Genomic DNA, 12,339 nt, shown 5'->3' on the forward strand with positions numbered 1-12,339 from the left:
GTTACAAATTTCTTGGAGGCAGATTGGTATCTTGGTTTAGAAAGAAATAAAAGTCAATTTCTACATCAACTGAAGAAGCAGAATACATTGCTACAGGAAGCTGTTGTGCACAGATTCTTTGGATGAAGAATCAGTTACTGGATTATGGGTTAACATATTATAAATCCCTATTTACTGTGATAATCAAAGTGCTATTGCTATTACAGGTAATCCAGTTCAACACTCAATGACAAAGCACATCAGCATAAGGTACCACTTCATAAGGGAACATGTGGATGAAGGTATAATGGCAACAGATCAACAACTAGCAGATATCTTCACAAAACCACTATGTGAAGCTACCTTTACAAGATTGGTAAATGAACTTTGAAATGGTTTCATGTTCTTTCTCTAAATCTCCTTAGTTTATGTTCTGATACATAAGATTTTATGATCAGTATTTACAGATATTACTATCTTTTTGTATTCTGTGCTTAAATTGAAATTTACCTAAGTGCTGATTGTTGTCTGATGTGAATTTCTAAACTCTGATAGTGATATGAATGTTTCTGTGACTATTCAATCCAATGAGGATAACTGTGCTAGATTTTGACCTAGTAGTCTTTAATATACTAAAGATCCCAAGTTTGAAGTAATTATTTATGTGGAAATCTTTTAATACAAGCAAATTCTGATATTGAGCTTAGTTAAGTTTACTTTGTGTATCTTATTACTAAGACAAAAACTAGAATAGTGCTTCTTATCTGTTAAGTTCTGATGTTGGTAAATCTTATGGATGTACTAAGTGCTGATAAACCTCACTTATCAAAAGAAAAAGAAAAAGAATAGAAATAAATATCAGGTACTCCTTTGAGATCTAGAGTAAAAAAATGTGGAAGGGAAGACCCAAGTGCATTGCTGGTATTAAGTAATATGCATTAGAAAAGCAAAATAAAATTTTCTTGGTGACTTTTCACATTCTCTGATTACTGGAGAAATACTCTGATAATAGCATAAATTCCGATAAGCAGTCGTGACTCACTTACAGTGAGAAGCCACTGTAAAAAGGAATTTCAAAAGATGCATAAAATGAGCACAAAACAGTTGAGGTGGACTCATGCATGAACTCATTCTATAGTAGACTTCAGAATAATGACAGATTTTGAGCAAAGTTTTTAGTTATGCCTTATTTCTAAGATGTACTGAAGTGAATCAGACTTTACTCTCTATCTGATATTTAGCTTATTGCACACACATACACTCTATATGAATGATGAAAATTACTGTGGTGATAAATGTTGTTTCAGATGAACAGTTTAAGTGTCAGTTGCATAAATTCCGAGGACAAGTTCTGATGGAAGTTCTGATGATTAAGTTCTGATGTACTCATATTAGTATTTGTGTGAAGAATTACGGAAATAAACATTCACTTTTCGAGTTAAGGAGCCATATTCTGATGACTTTTAAATTCTGATAATAATGAAGTTCTGATGCTGATGTGGCAGTATTTATTTACTTGATTTATTTTTAGTCATTACTTGAACGGTCATATTTTTACAAAATATTGGTTTAAGTGAGATAAATCAGTCATAATCATTATGGGTTAGTGGTTAGTGTGTATGTCTTGAAAACCTACATGTGCACAGTAATTGTTATTATTTCCCGTGCCCATTAACTCTGGCTTTAGATCGTTTAATGAATGTTATTATTACACATTGGTTTAGGGAGACGATGTATCATTACTTTTACCTGTAACTATTAAATAATCCTTGCATCTCTTGGTATTTTATTGGTTATTTAAACCAACTATTCATTCCAGCCAATACATCTTCCATTTTCTCACAAACTCACTCTTTTTACATATTCATCAAAAACATGGTTCATTTCAACTTGCTCCTGAACTGTGATACTTTTAATATCGAGTTGAGTTGTGATGATTGGCGACAGGAGTGGCATGTAACTGTCATTCCTGAAGAGATCTGGAACTCAGTTTCACAAGAGGTTCACACAGACCTCTTATTCTTTTATATGGACTATCATCTCCATTGTGATCGTCTGAAAGAGGAAAGGAGATAAGCTCTCCGTCAGCAAGAACAAATCATTCGTCTTGCAGTGCTCCTCGTCAGCAGCAGAAGAAGCTAGTCGTTAGGTCCTCTTAGACTAGGATTAAGGATGTTGATGTTAAGATTCTAAGATTAGGTCTATCTTGTACTTTTTGCATGTAATTGATAAATTTCATCAAATGTAATCATCTGATATGTGAATGAAATTTTATTTAATTGCAAGATTTGATCTTTGTTTCTCAAATTCTGTGACCTATTGCAATTTGTTAATCTTTACTTCATCAATTTTAAATTTTATCCTGTGATGAATGTTTTGATTTAATATTGGTCAATAATAAATTTTGATAATTTGAGAAAATAATGAGGAACATATTCCAATATCAGAACCTGTTGTTGTAGAAGCTGAGAAGATCTCTTCTTAGAAAGATACTGAAACTGGGAGTTCTAGGCCCCTCAAAAGCCTTAGAAAGCTAAATTCTGATGATGAAGCTCCCAAAGTCTCAACTTCAGCAAAGAGACTTAAGAAGCAAAGAGCCAGGAGGGCTGTAAGTGTATCAATACACTCTGAAGAAGTTCTAGAAGAAGCAGCTAATGAAGGGGGTCAGGAATCTCTGATCCCAATAGAACCTATAGTAATTGAATTACTTCCCACAACTGAATCAGACTTTACTCAAGCTCAAAAGTCTCCTATTCAAGAGCAAGAGGATATTCCAGAGCAAGTGTTTACACCTCCTGTGTCTCCTATCATTAATCCAGTACATGTTGAAGACCCCAGTACAAGTGTTGAAATTGATATTCATAACTTGATTGTGCCTGAGGTTCTGTACTCGGAAGCTCCACCAACTCAACTCACTCCACCAACAACACCACTTTTGGATGCTGATTTCAATGCAGATATTCCATCAACACTAGTTCTGAATCTAGATGATGAAGATCAGATTTTAGGTGGGCAACAAAATTTGGATGTTGATCAGAACTTAGTTGCAGATCAGAATTTAGAAGCTGATGTTGAAGCTTCTATAGCCTCACATACTGTTATTTTATCAGAGGATGCTGATACTGCAGGCTCTGTAAGTTCTGATGCTGACAATGCTGAAATTACTAGTGAAGCTGCTACAAATGTAGATGCTGATGCAGCTGGTCCTTCGGGACATGCACCTCAACAAACAGTTAACAAAGCTAATTTGATCAAGAAGTTTGTTAGAGAGGATGCACCAGTACCTTGGAGTGAAACTCCTAGAGGAAAGGAGTGGACTAAGGAATGGAACACAGTTAGTTTTGTTCCTACTGAAAAAATTCTTGCTGAGAACCTGGCTAAGGCTGATGAAATGTTGATAAATGATGATTTCAAGGCACAGCTGAGAGTTACTGCATTGAGTACAAGGCACCTTCAAGGTCAACACTCAATAACTCATGACAAGGTGAATAAAATTTAAGAATCTCTGATCCAGCAAGATATGAATATAAAATTGGAAAAGAATAGATTTTTCAAGCCAGCCTTTGACCGAATTGGGTGTATTGAAAAGACTCAGGAGAAGCAACAAGATCAAATTTCTGAAATTCTAAAGAATCAAGCTTCTCGGCAAACTCAACTCAATGAGATCCAATCCTCAGTGGAATTGCTTGTCTCTCTTCTTTTACCTGCTGATGCTAAAACGGGGGAGAAAGTGATTAAGTCCAAAAACAAATCTATTCAACCACTGAAGGGTAAGGATGATGGAAATGATGACCAGGGAAACTCTGGAATGGGTAGAGGTCATGGTCAAGGTAAAGGTTCTTCATCAAGGATAACTGAAATTTCTACACAAAGAACAAGTTCTGATGCTGGGAGAAGAATAAGTTCTGATACTGGTAAAAGGATAAGCTCTACTGGACATCTGGAGCTTGATGAAGAAATTTCAAAGAGATTATTTCTCAAAGAAAATCCAGGAATGGACTTTGAAAGTCTAAAGAAAGAAGAAGCTAGAATTAAAGCAGAAAATGTCAACTCCAAGTCTAAAGCTTCTATTGTTGAAAAGAAACTTCCAAAACCTAAGGGTATTGTGATTAAGTAGAGGACAAATTCTGAGGCAACCAAAGCCAAATCACAAGTGGAGGTAGATCCAAGATCCAAGGGCAAAGAAAAAATTGATGAACCTGTAAAGGTATATGTGCCAATCATGGATGAAGAAAGCATTGATGAAGAAGATGCTAGTCTTACTCTGATGAAAAAGAAGATTTCTTAACCAACCTCTGACATGGCTCAAGTTGTTCAGAGTCAAGATGTAGTAAGTTCTGATATGTTAGTGAAGCAAGCAACCTCTGACATAGCTCAAGTTGGCTTGATATCAGAAGATAAGGAAAAGGAAACCTCTGACATTGCTCATGTTAAACCTTCAAAGATACTACTACCAGGATTCACCAAAGCTCAACAGACTCAACCTTTGAAGACTACATCAAGTGGTTTTGAAGCAAGAGTTGTTACAGGAAAGGAAGCAAGAGACAAATTAGGATTGGGCAGTTCTAAAGAGAAGAGAGTAAACAATACTACCAATGATCCAACTTCCTTGAGTGAACCAGGAGTAGGAGCAACTCTTGAGAGATTGAATCAACTTGAATCTGTACAAATGGTTTACCACTCTGTTTTGAAAGAAGATATCATGTTATACTTTATGGCAGATGGGAGGGTATTCTAGATCAGGGAGAATGCTATTCCATTGAAGTATTTTGAAGAACTGGAACATGTTCTATTTCTACTTCAAGTGAAAAATAGAGCAACAGATGGTGCTGTAGGTTATTTAAAATCAAATATTCAAAGACAGAAGAAGCTTTACTCTGTAAAGTCTAACATCCCATACTGTCCTAAGTACAGATCTCACAATGGAGAAATTGTTGAAATGAAGCCTAATACTGCAAAAATCATCACTACATTTTCTGGTATTAAGTGACTTGAATTCAATCTAGAGTCTGATAAAGCCTATATCATCAGACTAGATCAGGATATAAGGAAAGCTAAAATAAATGATCTCAAGGCTGCTATTTTTCAAACTGGTGAAGATACAGTTGAACTGAAAAATGCTTAAAGGAGGATGGTCAATGAACTTGAATATCTGAGAGATGTCTGTTGAAGAACTATCTCAGAACAACTCTTGACATCAAAGAGATCAAAAATTGAAGCCAAGTCAAAGATCTACAACTGCTTAAATTTTGAAGGATGTACAGACTGAAGCTGATATCAGACTTTAAGGATGGTAAAGCTACAAGGACTGTAAGTTGTAGTTATCTAGTCAAATTCTCATGCATTTGTATTTAATGTTTTTGACATCATCAAATATCCGTTAAACTTATATATTATGCTAATTTACAAGTTGGGGGAGATTGTTAGATATATTTGTGATGTCATGTTTAATATGATTTATGTTTAGTTTTTAAATCTTACTTAACAGGACAAATCAGGACTTAACTGGAAATCAGTACTTATACTGAAGTCAGGACTTAAGATATCGGAACTTAAGTTGTCAGAACTTAAGTAATCAGGAGATATTTATCAAGAGATAATATCAGGACTTAAGGAGACGTTCAGATAAGGAAGGCGGCTGATTTAAAGGAAAGAAGATCAAGACAAACATAAGAAGAGATATGCATGGAGAAGAATTCTATGAAAAATAGAATACTTGGAAGAAAAGATAACTAGTTGATATTAGGAAGCAGAATTATATTCAATATAATTAGAAGATTATCTTGTAACTGTGTAGTATATAAACACAGACATAGGGTTTACACTATATGTGTTATCTTAATCGAGATTATTATTCTTTGTAACCTAAGCAGCTCTCGTGATATTTTTTCATCACTGAGAGATGACAGTTCTTTCTAACAGAGTTTATTGTGTTCTATAAAATTTGTGTTATGTTACTTGAGTTCTTATATTCGATTTGATTGTAGTAAACATTGTATTGAACCCCCTTCTACAGTGTGTGTGACCTAACAGGGTATAGTTTCTATAATCCTACTGAGAACAAAGTGTTTGTTGGTCGAACCGCTGTATTTCTTGAAAGAGAGTTACTTTCAAAGAAAATTAGTGGGAGGACTATAGATCTCGATGAAGATCAAGTTGTACAAAATAATATTGAACCAGGGTTGTAAAATGGGCAGGAAGTACATCAAGATGTTCCTGCTCTGGAAACACAGGTTGTTCGTAGATCTAGTAGGGCTCGTCATGAGCCAGAGAGATATTATGGATTTCTCTTGACTCAAGATGATAATGTAATGCTCATTGATAATGATGAGCCTCTTATCTACTAAGATGCTATGAACAGTCCAGACTCCGAGAGATGGCTAGAGGCCATGAAATCCGAAATGGAATCCATGTATTAAAATAAAGTATGGAATTTAGTTGATCCACCTGAAGGGGTAAAACCTATAGGGTGCAAGTGGGTTTTCAAGAAGAAAATTGACATGGATGGTAAAGTACAGACCTATAAAGCGCGACTGGTGGCAGAAGGTTTCAAACAAGTTCATGGTATAGACTCTGATCAGACCTTTTAACCAGTTGCTATGGTCAAGTCCATCAGGATTTTGCTAGCAATAGCTGCTTACTACGACTATGAGATTTGGAAAACGGATGTCAAAACCGCTTTCTTAAATGGGATCATTGAAGATGATGTATACATGATACAACCTGAGGGTTTTGCCGATCCCAAGTTTGCTTAAATGGTCTGTAAGTTGCTTCGATCTATTTATGGATTGAAGCAAGCCTCAAGGAGATGAAATCGTTATTTTGATGAAACAGTCAAAGAATTTGGCTTTATTCAAAATGAAGATGAACCATGTGTTTACAAGAAGGTTAGTGGGAGCTATATGGCATTCCTAGTACTATATGTAGATGACATATTACTAATAGGGAATGACATACCTTCTCTACAGGTTGTTAAGACTTGTTTGGGAAATAGTTTCTTGATGAAGGACTTAGGTGATGCTACCTATATATTAGGGATCAAGATCTATAGAGATAGATCAAGGAAATTAATCGGCCTAAGTCAGAGTACATACATTGACAAAGTATTGCATCGTTTCGGGATGCAAGAGGAAAAAAGAGGATATGTCCCAATGTCTCATGGGATATTGCTCTCAAAAGACAACTGCCCTAAATCATTAGATGATCAAGGCCGTCTGAGAAAAGTTCCATATGCTTCGGCAATTGGATCTATAATGTATGCGATGATATGTACTCATTTTGATGTTTCGTATGCCTTGAGCATGACGAGCAGATACCAGTCTAATCTTGGTGAGGGTCACTGGACAGCTGTCAAGAATATTCTTAAGTACTTGAAAAGGACTAAAGATTCATTCTTTGTGTATGGAGGAGATGAGAAGCTGGTTGTAAAGGGTTACACTGACGCCAGCTTTCAGACAGACAGAGATGATTCAATATCTCAGTCAGGTTTTGTGTTTTGCCTTAATGGAGGTGCTATAAGCTGGAAGAGTTCAAAGCAAGAGACAGTAGCTGATTCCATAATGGAGGCTGAGTATATTGCTGTCAGTGAAGCAGCCAAAGAGGCTGTTTGGATACGGAAATTCATAACAGGATTTGGTGTGATTCCATCGATCACAGATCCAGTTGATCTTTACTGTGATAATAATAGAGCCATCGCGCAGGCTAAAGAACCAAGGTCCCATTCTCGGGCAAAGCATATACTTAGGAGATATCACCTCCTTCGAGAGATTAATGAAAGAGGAGATATACATATATGTAAAGTGCATACTGATGATAATGTTGCAGACCCACTGACTAAGGCTTTGTCGCAGCAAAGCACGAAGGTCATAATAGTTCCATGGGTATTAGATACATGGGTGATTGGATCTAGTGCAAGTGGGAGGTTGTTAGTGTTTCTGCCCTAGAGACAACACTATTATATTTATATTATGAAATATTTGGATTATTAATTATGATTATATGGATTATTCTTTAGTAATTTATTATATCTTTATTTTCTGCGATAAGATGTTAGATTAATAAATGTCCTTGGAATATGATATGTAAATATATATCTCTAAGTACGTGACTTAGAAATGAGATTATGAGAATAGTATTGATATTCCTAAAGATCCCTAGTCAAGTATTATTGTTAAGGGACGATAATAAATACATTAAGACTAGTGTGTTTGTTGGCTGATGATCATATCTCATTGATCATAGGTATGGTGATACTAAAGTCAAAACACAGGCACATGTATTAAATACATGGTGCTGGATGGACCCGTTATGAGATACTACATGTTTACAGTGTCATAAGTTAATCTCACAGTGATAATGATGTATTGGTCCTTTGACCTGAAATTATTATATTTCTATACGAGAATTAATATACTTTGATACTATTAAAAGTTATCCTTGACCGGGTAATAATAAAAGTAGACATTGAGTACATTATGAATCGTATGAGAAATATGAATGATCTAGATGGGATTTAGCCCTCCTTTATTGAAGGAGTGATATTATTGGCATCTTGATTGAGTAAGACTATAAAATGCATGGCCGTGCTCAAATACTGATTTGTTTAATAGTTTACTCATTAATCAAGGAAAGAAGGATTGAACGTTAACAGAGGATGACACAATGCATGCCTCGAGTTTGATCTATAATATAAGGGTAAAGGGATTATATTATATTGTACATTATTCACGAAATATTTAATTGATCACCGATTTAATTATTATTACTTAGGTAACAATGATGTATTACTAGATGCCGCTCATTGTTTATGATTTTAAATTAAATTTAAAATTGTTTCCAACTTAATAATAACCTAAAGGGTCGCACAAAAAATGATTTGAGGATTATTTAATTTAAATTCGGATTTAAATTAAATGTAAGTAATTCGAATTATTTGTTATTAATTAAGTGTGACTTATTTAATTAAATAAATAGGAAATTCGAATTTAATATTAAATCTGAAATTAAGTTATAGGATGATTAATTGAGATTTGATAATTTAATAATTAGAATTTTGAATTTAATAATAATAGTAACTCTAAAATTCAGTTTAGGGTTGGAGGCCCATTAGCTCTTGCCTATATAATATTTTTTTCTAATAGAATTAGGATAACACGTTTTATTTGATGAAACATAAACCCAAGCAGCTTAAAGAGAGATAGAGAGAGCAAGAAGGCGGCCTCAAGAACGTGCTAGTACACACCCATCCTCCGGGCGATCATTCGTGTGGATACCTTCAAGGCGTAAATCGTTCCAGCGACGGGCTACGTGGTGATCATTCAAGACCTCCATCTTTCCATTAATGTAAAGCTTCTTAAGGTAAACATACTGAACTACGAATTAAATATTATTTTTCACATGGATCTTGCGGAGGGTTTCCTTTTTTAAGATTTAAATTTACGTTTTTTTGTTGCGTTTATGTGCTAAAAACCCTTCAGATGGATAGCCTCAAATTCTGAAGCTAAAAAAATGGCATTAGCAGAGGTAATCAAGGCCTCCTGAATGTCATGCAGCACATTGCGAGTTGAGTGAACCCTCGAGTGCAAATTACCATGCTTTCTGTTATGGTTAACTAAAGCAGTTTTAACATTCTTTAGTCTTTTAGATAGAATGATCATAGGATCTCCAAACCAAGTCTCAGACCAGGCCTCTTTGACAATATCATTAAAACCCTCTAACTCAGTCATGAAGGTAAAAAATTGGAAGCTCTTATGCACACAGTGAAGTTGCATAGGAACAGAGTGCATCAATGGAGCATGATCCATTAATCCCCGAGGATGCACTTGCACAAACCCCACAGGAAAAGCAACAAGCCAGTCATGATTACCAAGAAGCCTATCAAGACGTCTCAAAACAGGATCCGCAGACCTTTTATTAGTCCAAGTGAAAAGAGAATCCACCGTTTTCAACTCAGAAAGTGCACAATCCGTGACACAATCAAGAAATTCCTGCATATCAGGTGTCCAATGGAGATGACCCCCTTGCATCTCACTAATACTAAGCAAACAATTAAAATCGCCACCAATGCACCAAGGCCCCAAGATAGAGTTGCTAAGACGAAGTAAATCTCTCCATAAAACAATTCGTTGGTGAGGTTTATTGAGGGCATAGACAAAAGTAACCGTAAAATGAATTTGTTTCTCAATGAAAGTAACATGACAGGTGACTTGCTGATCTGATATAAATGAAGGGGTCACAATCCAGCAAGAAGGGTCCCAACCAACCAAAATACGACCTAAAAAATTTATGCTCATAATTAAAGATCCAAGACCAATTTTTATTGATACGTTTGGAGACTAGAACACAATTATTTTCTTTGACTTTTGTTTGAACACAACACATAAGGCTGAGATTATGGTTAGCAATATAACTAATGACTTCTTGCTGATGAGGACTCTTATTGAGACCTCTAACATTCCAAATGGAGAAATTCATCAATTAGAAGAGAAGGTGATTGGTTTACCTGCCAATCTCAGACTGCGCTTTGATATCACTGGATTTTTTTAATGTGCAAGTGTCATTGCTGCACCAAGCTCAATCGTCAATATATGATCTATTTCTGAGACCTTAGGAGTTTTACCCTTCTTACACTTCCTGTTGCTAGATTTTTCAAGTGAACGTGACATAGCCTCTTCTGTAATGGAAGTAATTTCACCTCCCTCCAATTGGCCCAGCATGGAAAAACAATTGTTATCCCCCATCAAATAGTCAATATCCAAAGGTTGAGTATCATTCAAGGTGGTTGGGGCAATTGTATCAAGGTTTTCTAAAGCATCATTTTCATTCATGCAGGCATGTGCATGCTCAATAGTGTGGTCTTCATCCAAGACCACATCACAACCAAAAAGTTGTCCAATAACATAAGGCACTTCAGAAGACTGGAAATTATCAACATAATTCTCAGCAACAGACTTATCACCCACAGGATCAGTTGGTGCGCTCGGCGGATGAATCATGGACTCCTTGACGGTGCGCGGGGAGGTGCGCATAAGCTCATTTCTGACTCTCGAAGACTCTTTCGTGGCTCTAGGCGCAGGCTTAGTAGCATCCGGGTTTTTACTATATCTTGAGAGATAGTGACCAAAACCTTGGCATAAGCTACATGAGTAAGGAAGTTGAAGGTAAATAACAGCAACTTGGACTTTTTCAACATCTCCATCATAATTTAAAATGTTAATTCGAACATAATCAGGCCGAGGTGTGGAGTAAACCAATTCAACTTGCACAGCTGCGTACTTCATGAGCTCAAATTCTGTAGTTGTCACATCAAATTTAAGGGGTTTGCCCACAGCCTGAGCTATAGAACACAGACCCTCCCAAGACCAATAGGATTGAGTAACATCCACGAGCTTAATCCAACAAGGAATCCGATCAACCAGATTTTTTTGGAATTTTGAGCCCTACATCCACGGTGACAAGTAAAGGGTTTTAACACCCATTTGAACAGAATTTAACCGAAGAATTGCATCCTTTTCGGTGATAGAGTTAAATTTAAATGTAAAATAACCTTTAGAGCTATAGTACACACGAGATATGACTTTGCTTTCCCATAATTTAAAGCTTGTTCCTTGACAAATTTGAAAGCAAAGCTAGAACCAATACAGAATCCAATATACTAGTTTCCCATTGAACCTGAACTTGTAAAAAGAAATTCTCGAGGGGGTTCTACATTAGCAGTCCCATCATCATTAAAAGAGATTGTTGCTCGTATAAAATCTTGGTGCGGTACATTGGTGTTTGGAACATTTTTTGCAACCATATATTTCCAGGTAATGGATTTTATGGGCGTGGCATGAGTGATTAAGGGAACCAAATCAGCAGTAGTAGGTGAGAGGTTGACAATAGGTGGAATATTATTTGTTAAACTCAAAACTCCATTGTTAACTTGAAAATTATATTGCAGATTTTCAAGGGAGGTTGAGGAGACAACAATGGTGGGAAAAGTTGTACCTTTAGCAGGGGAGGAAACAGTTGACACAATAGGGAATCTAGCAGATGTAACTTCCTGTGAGTGTGTAGATTCTTTCGAGCTGGTGGGCCCAGTTTCTTGTCTAGGAGAACCTCCTTGGACAATAAGTTGTAAACCTTCATTTATTATCCGAGCAACCTGAGGAGAGAGAGGCATGTCACTCATAACATCTCCTACTTGGACATTAGCAAGTTGGTGACAAAATATCATTGGCAAAGTGCATGACTTGAACAGGAAGAGGAGCCAAGGCAGGAGCTGCGTAGTGGTGCCCAATAAAGTTAGAGAATTCTTCTGAATCCATACTACCTGAGTGTTCTGAATTACGTGAACCCATAATGAACAAAGCTATAGAA

The sequence above is a fragment of the Apium graveolens genome, chromosome 11, assembly GCF_009905375.1.
Source record: "Apium graveolens cultivar Ventura chromosome 11, ASM990537v1, whole genome shotgun sequence".
NCBI classification, from domain to species: Eukaryota; Viridiplantae; Streptophyta; class Magnoliopsida; order Apiales; family Apiaceae; genus Apium; species Apium graveolens.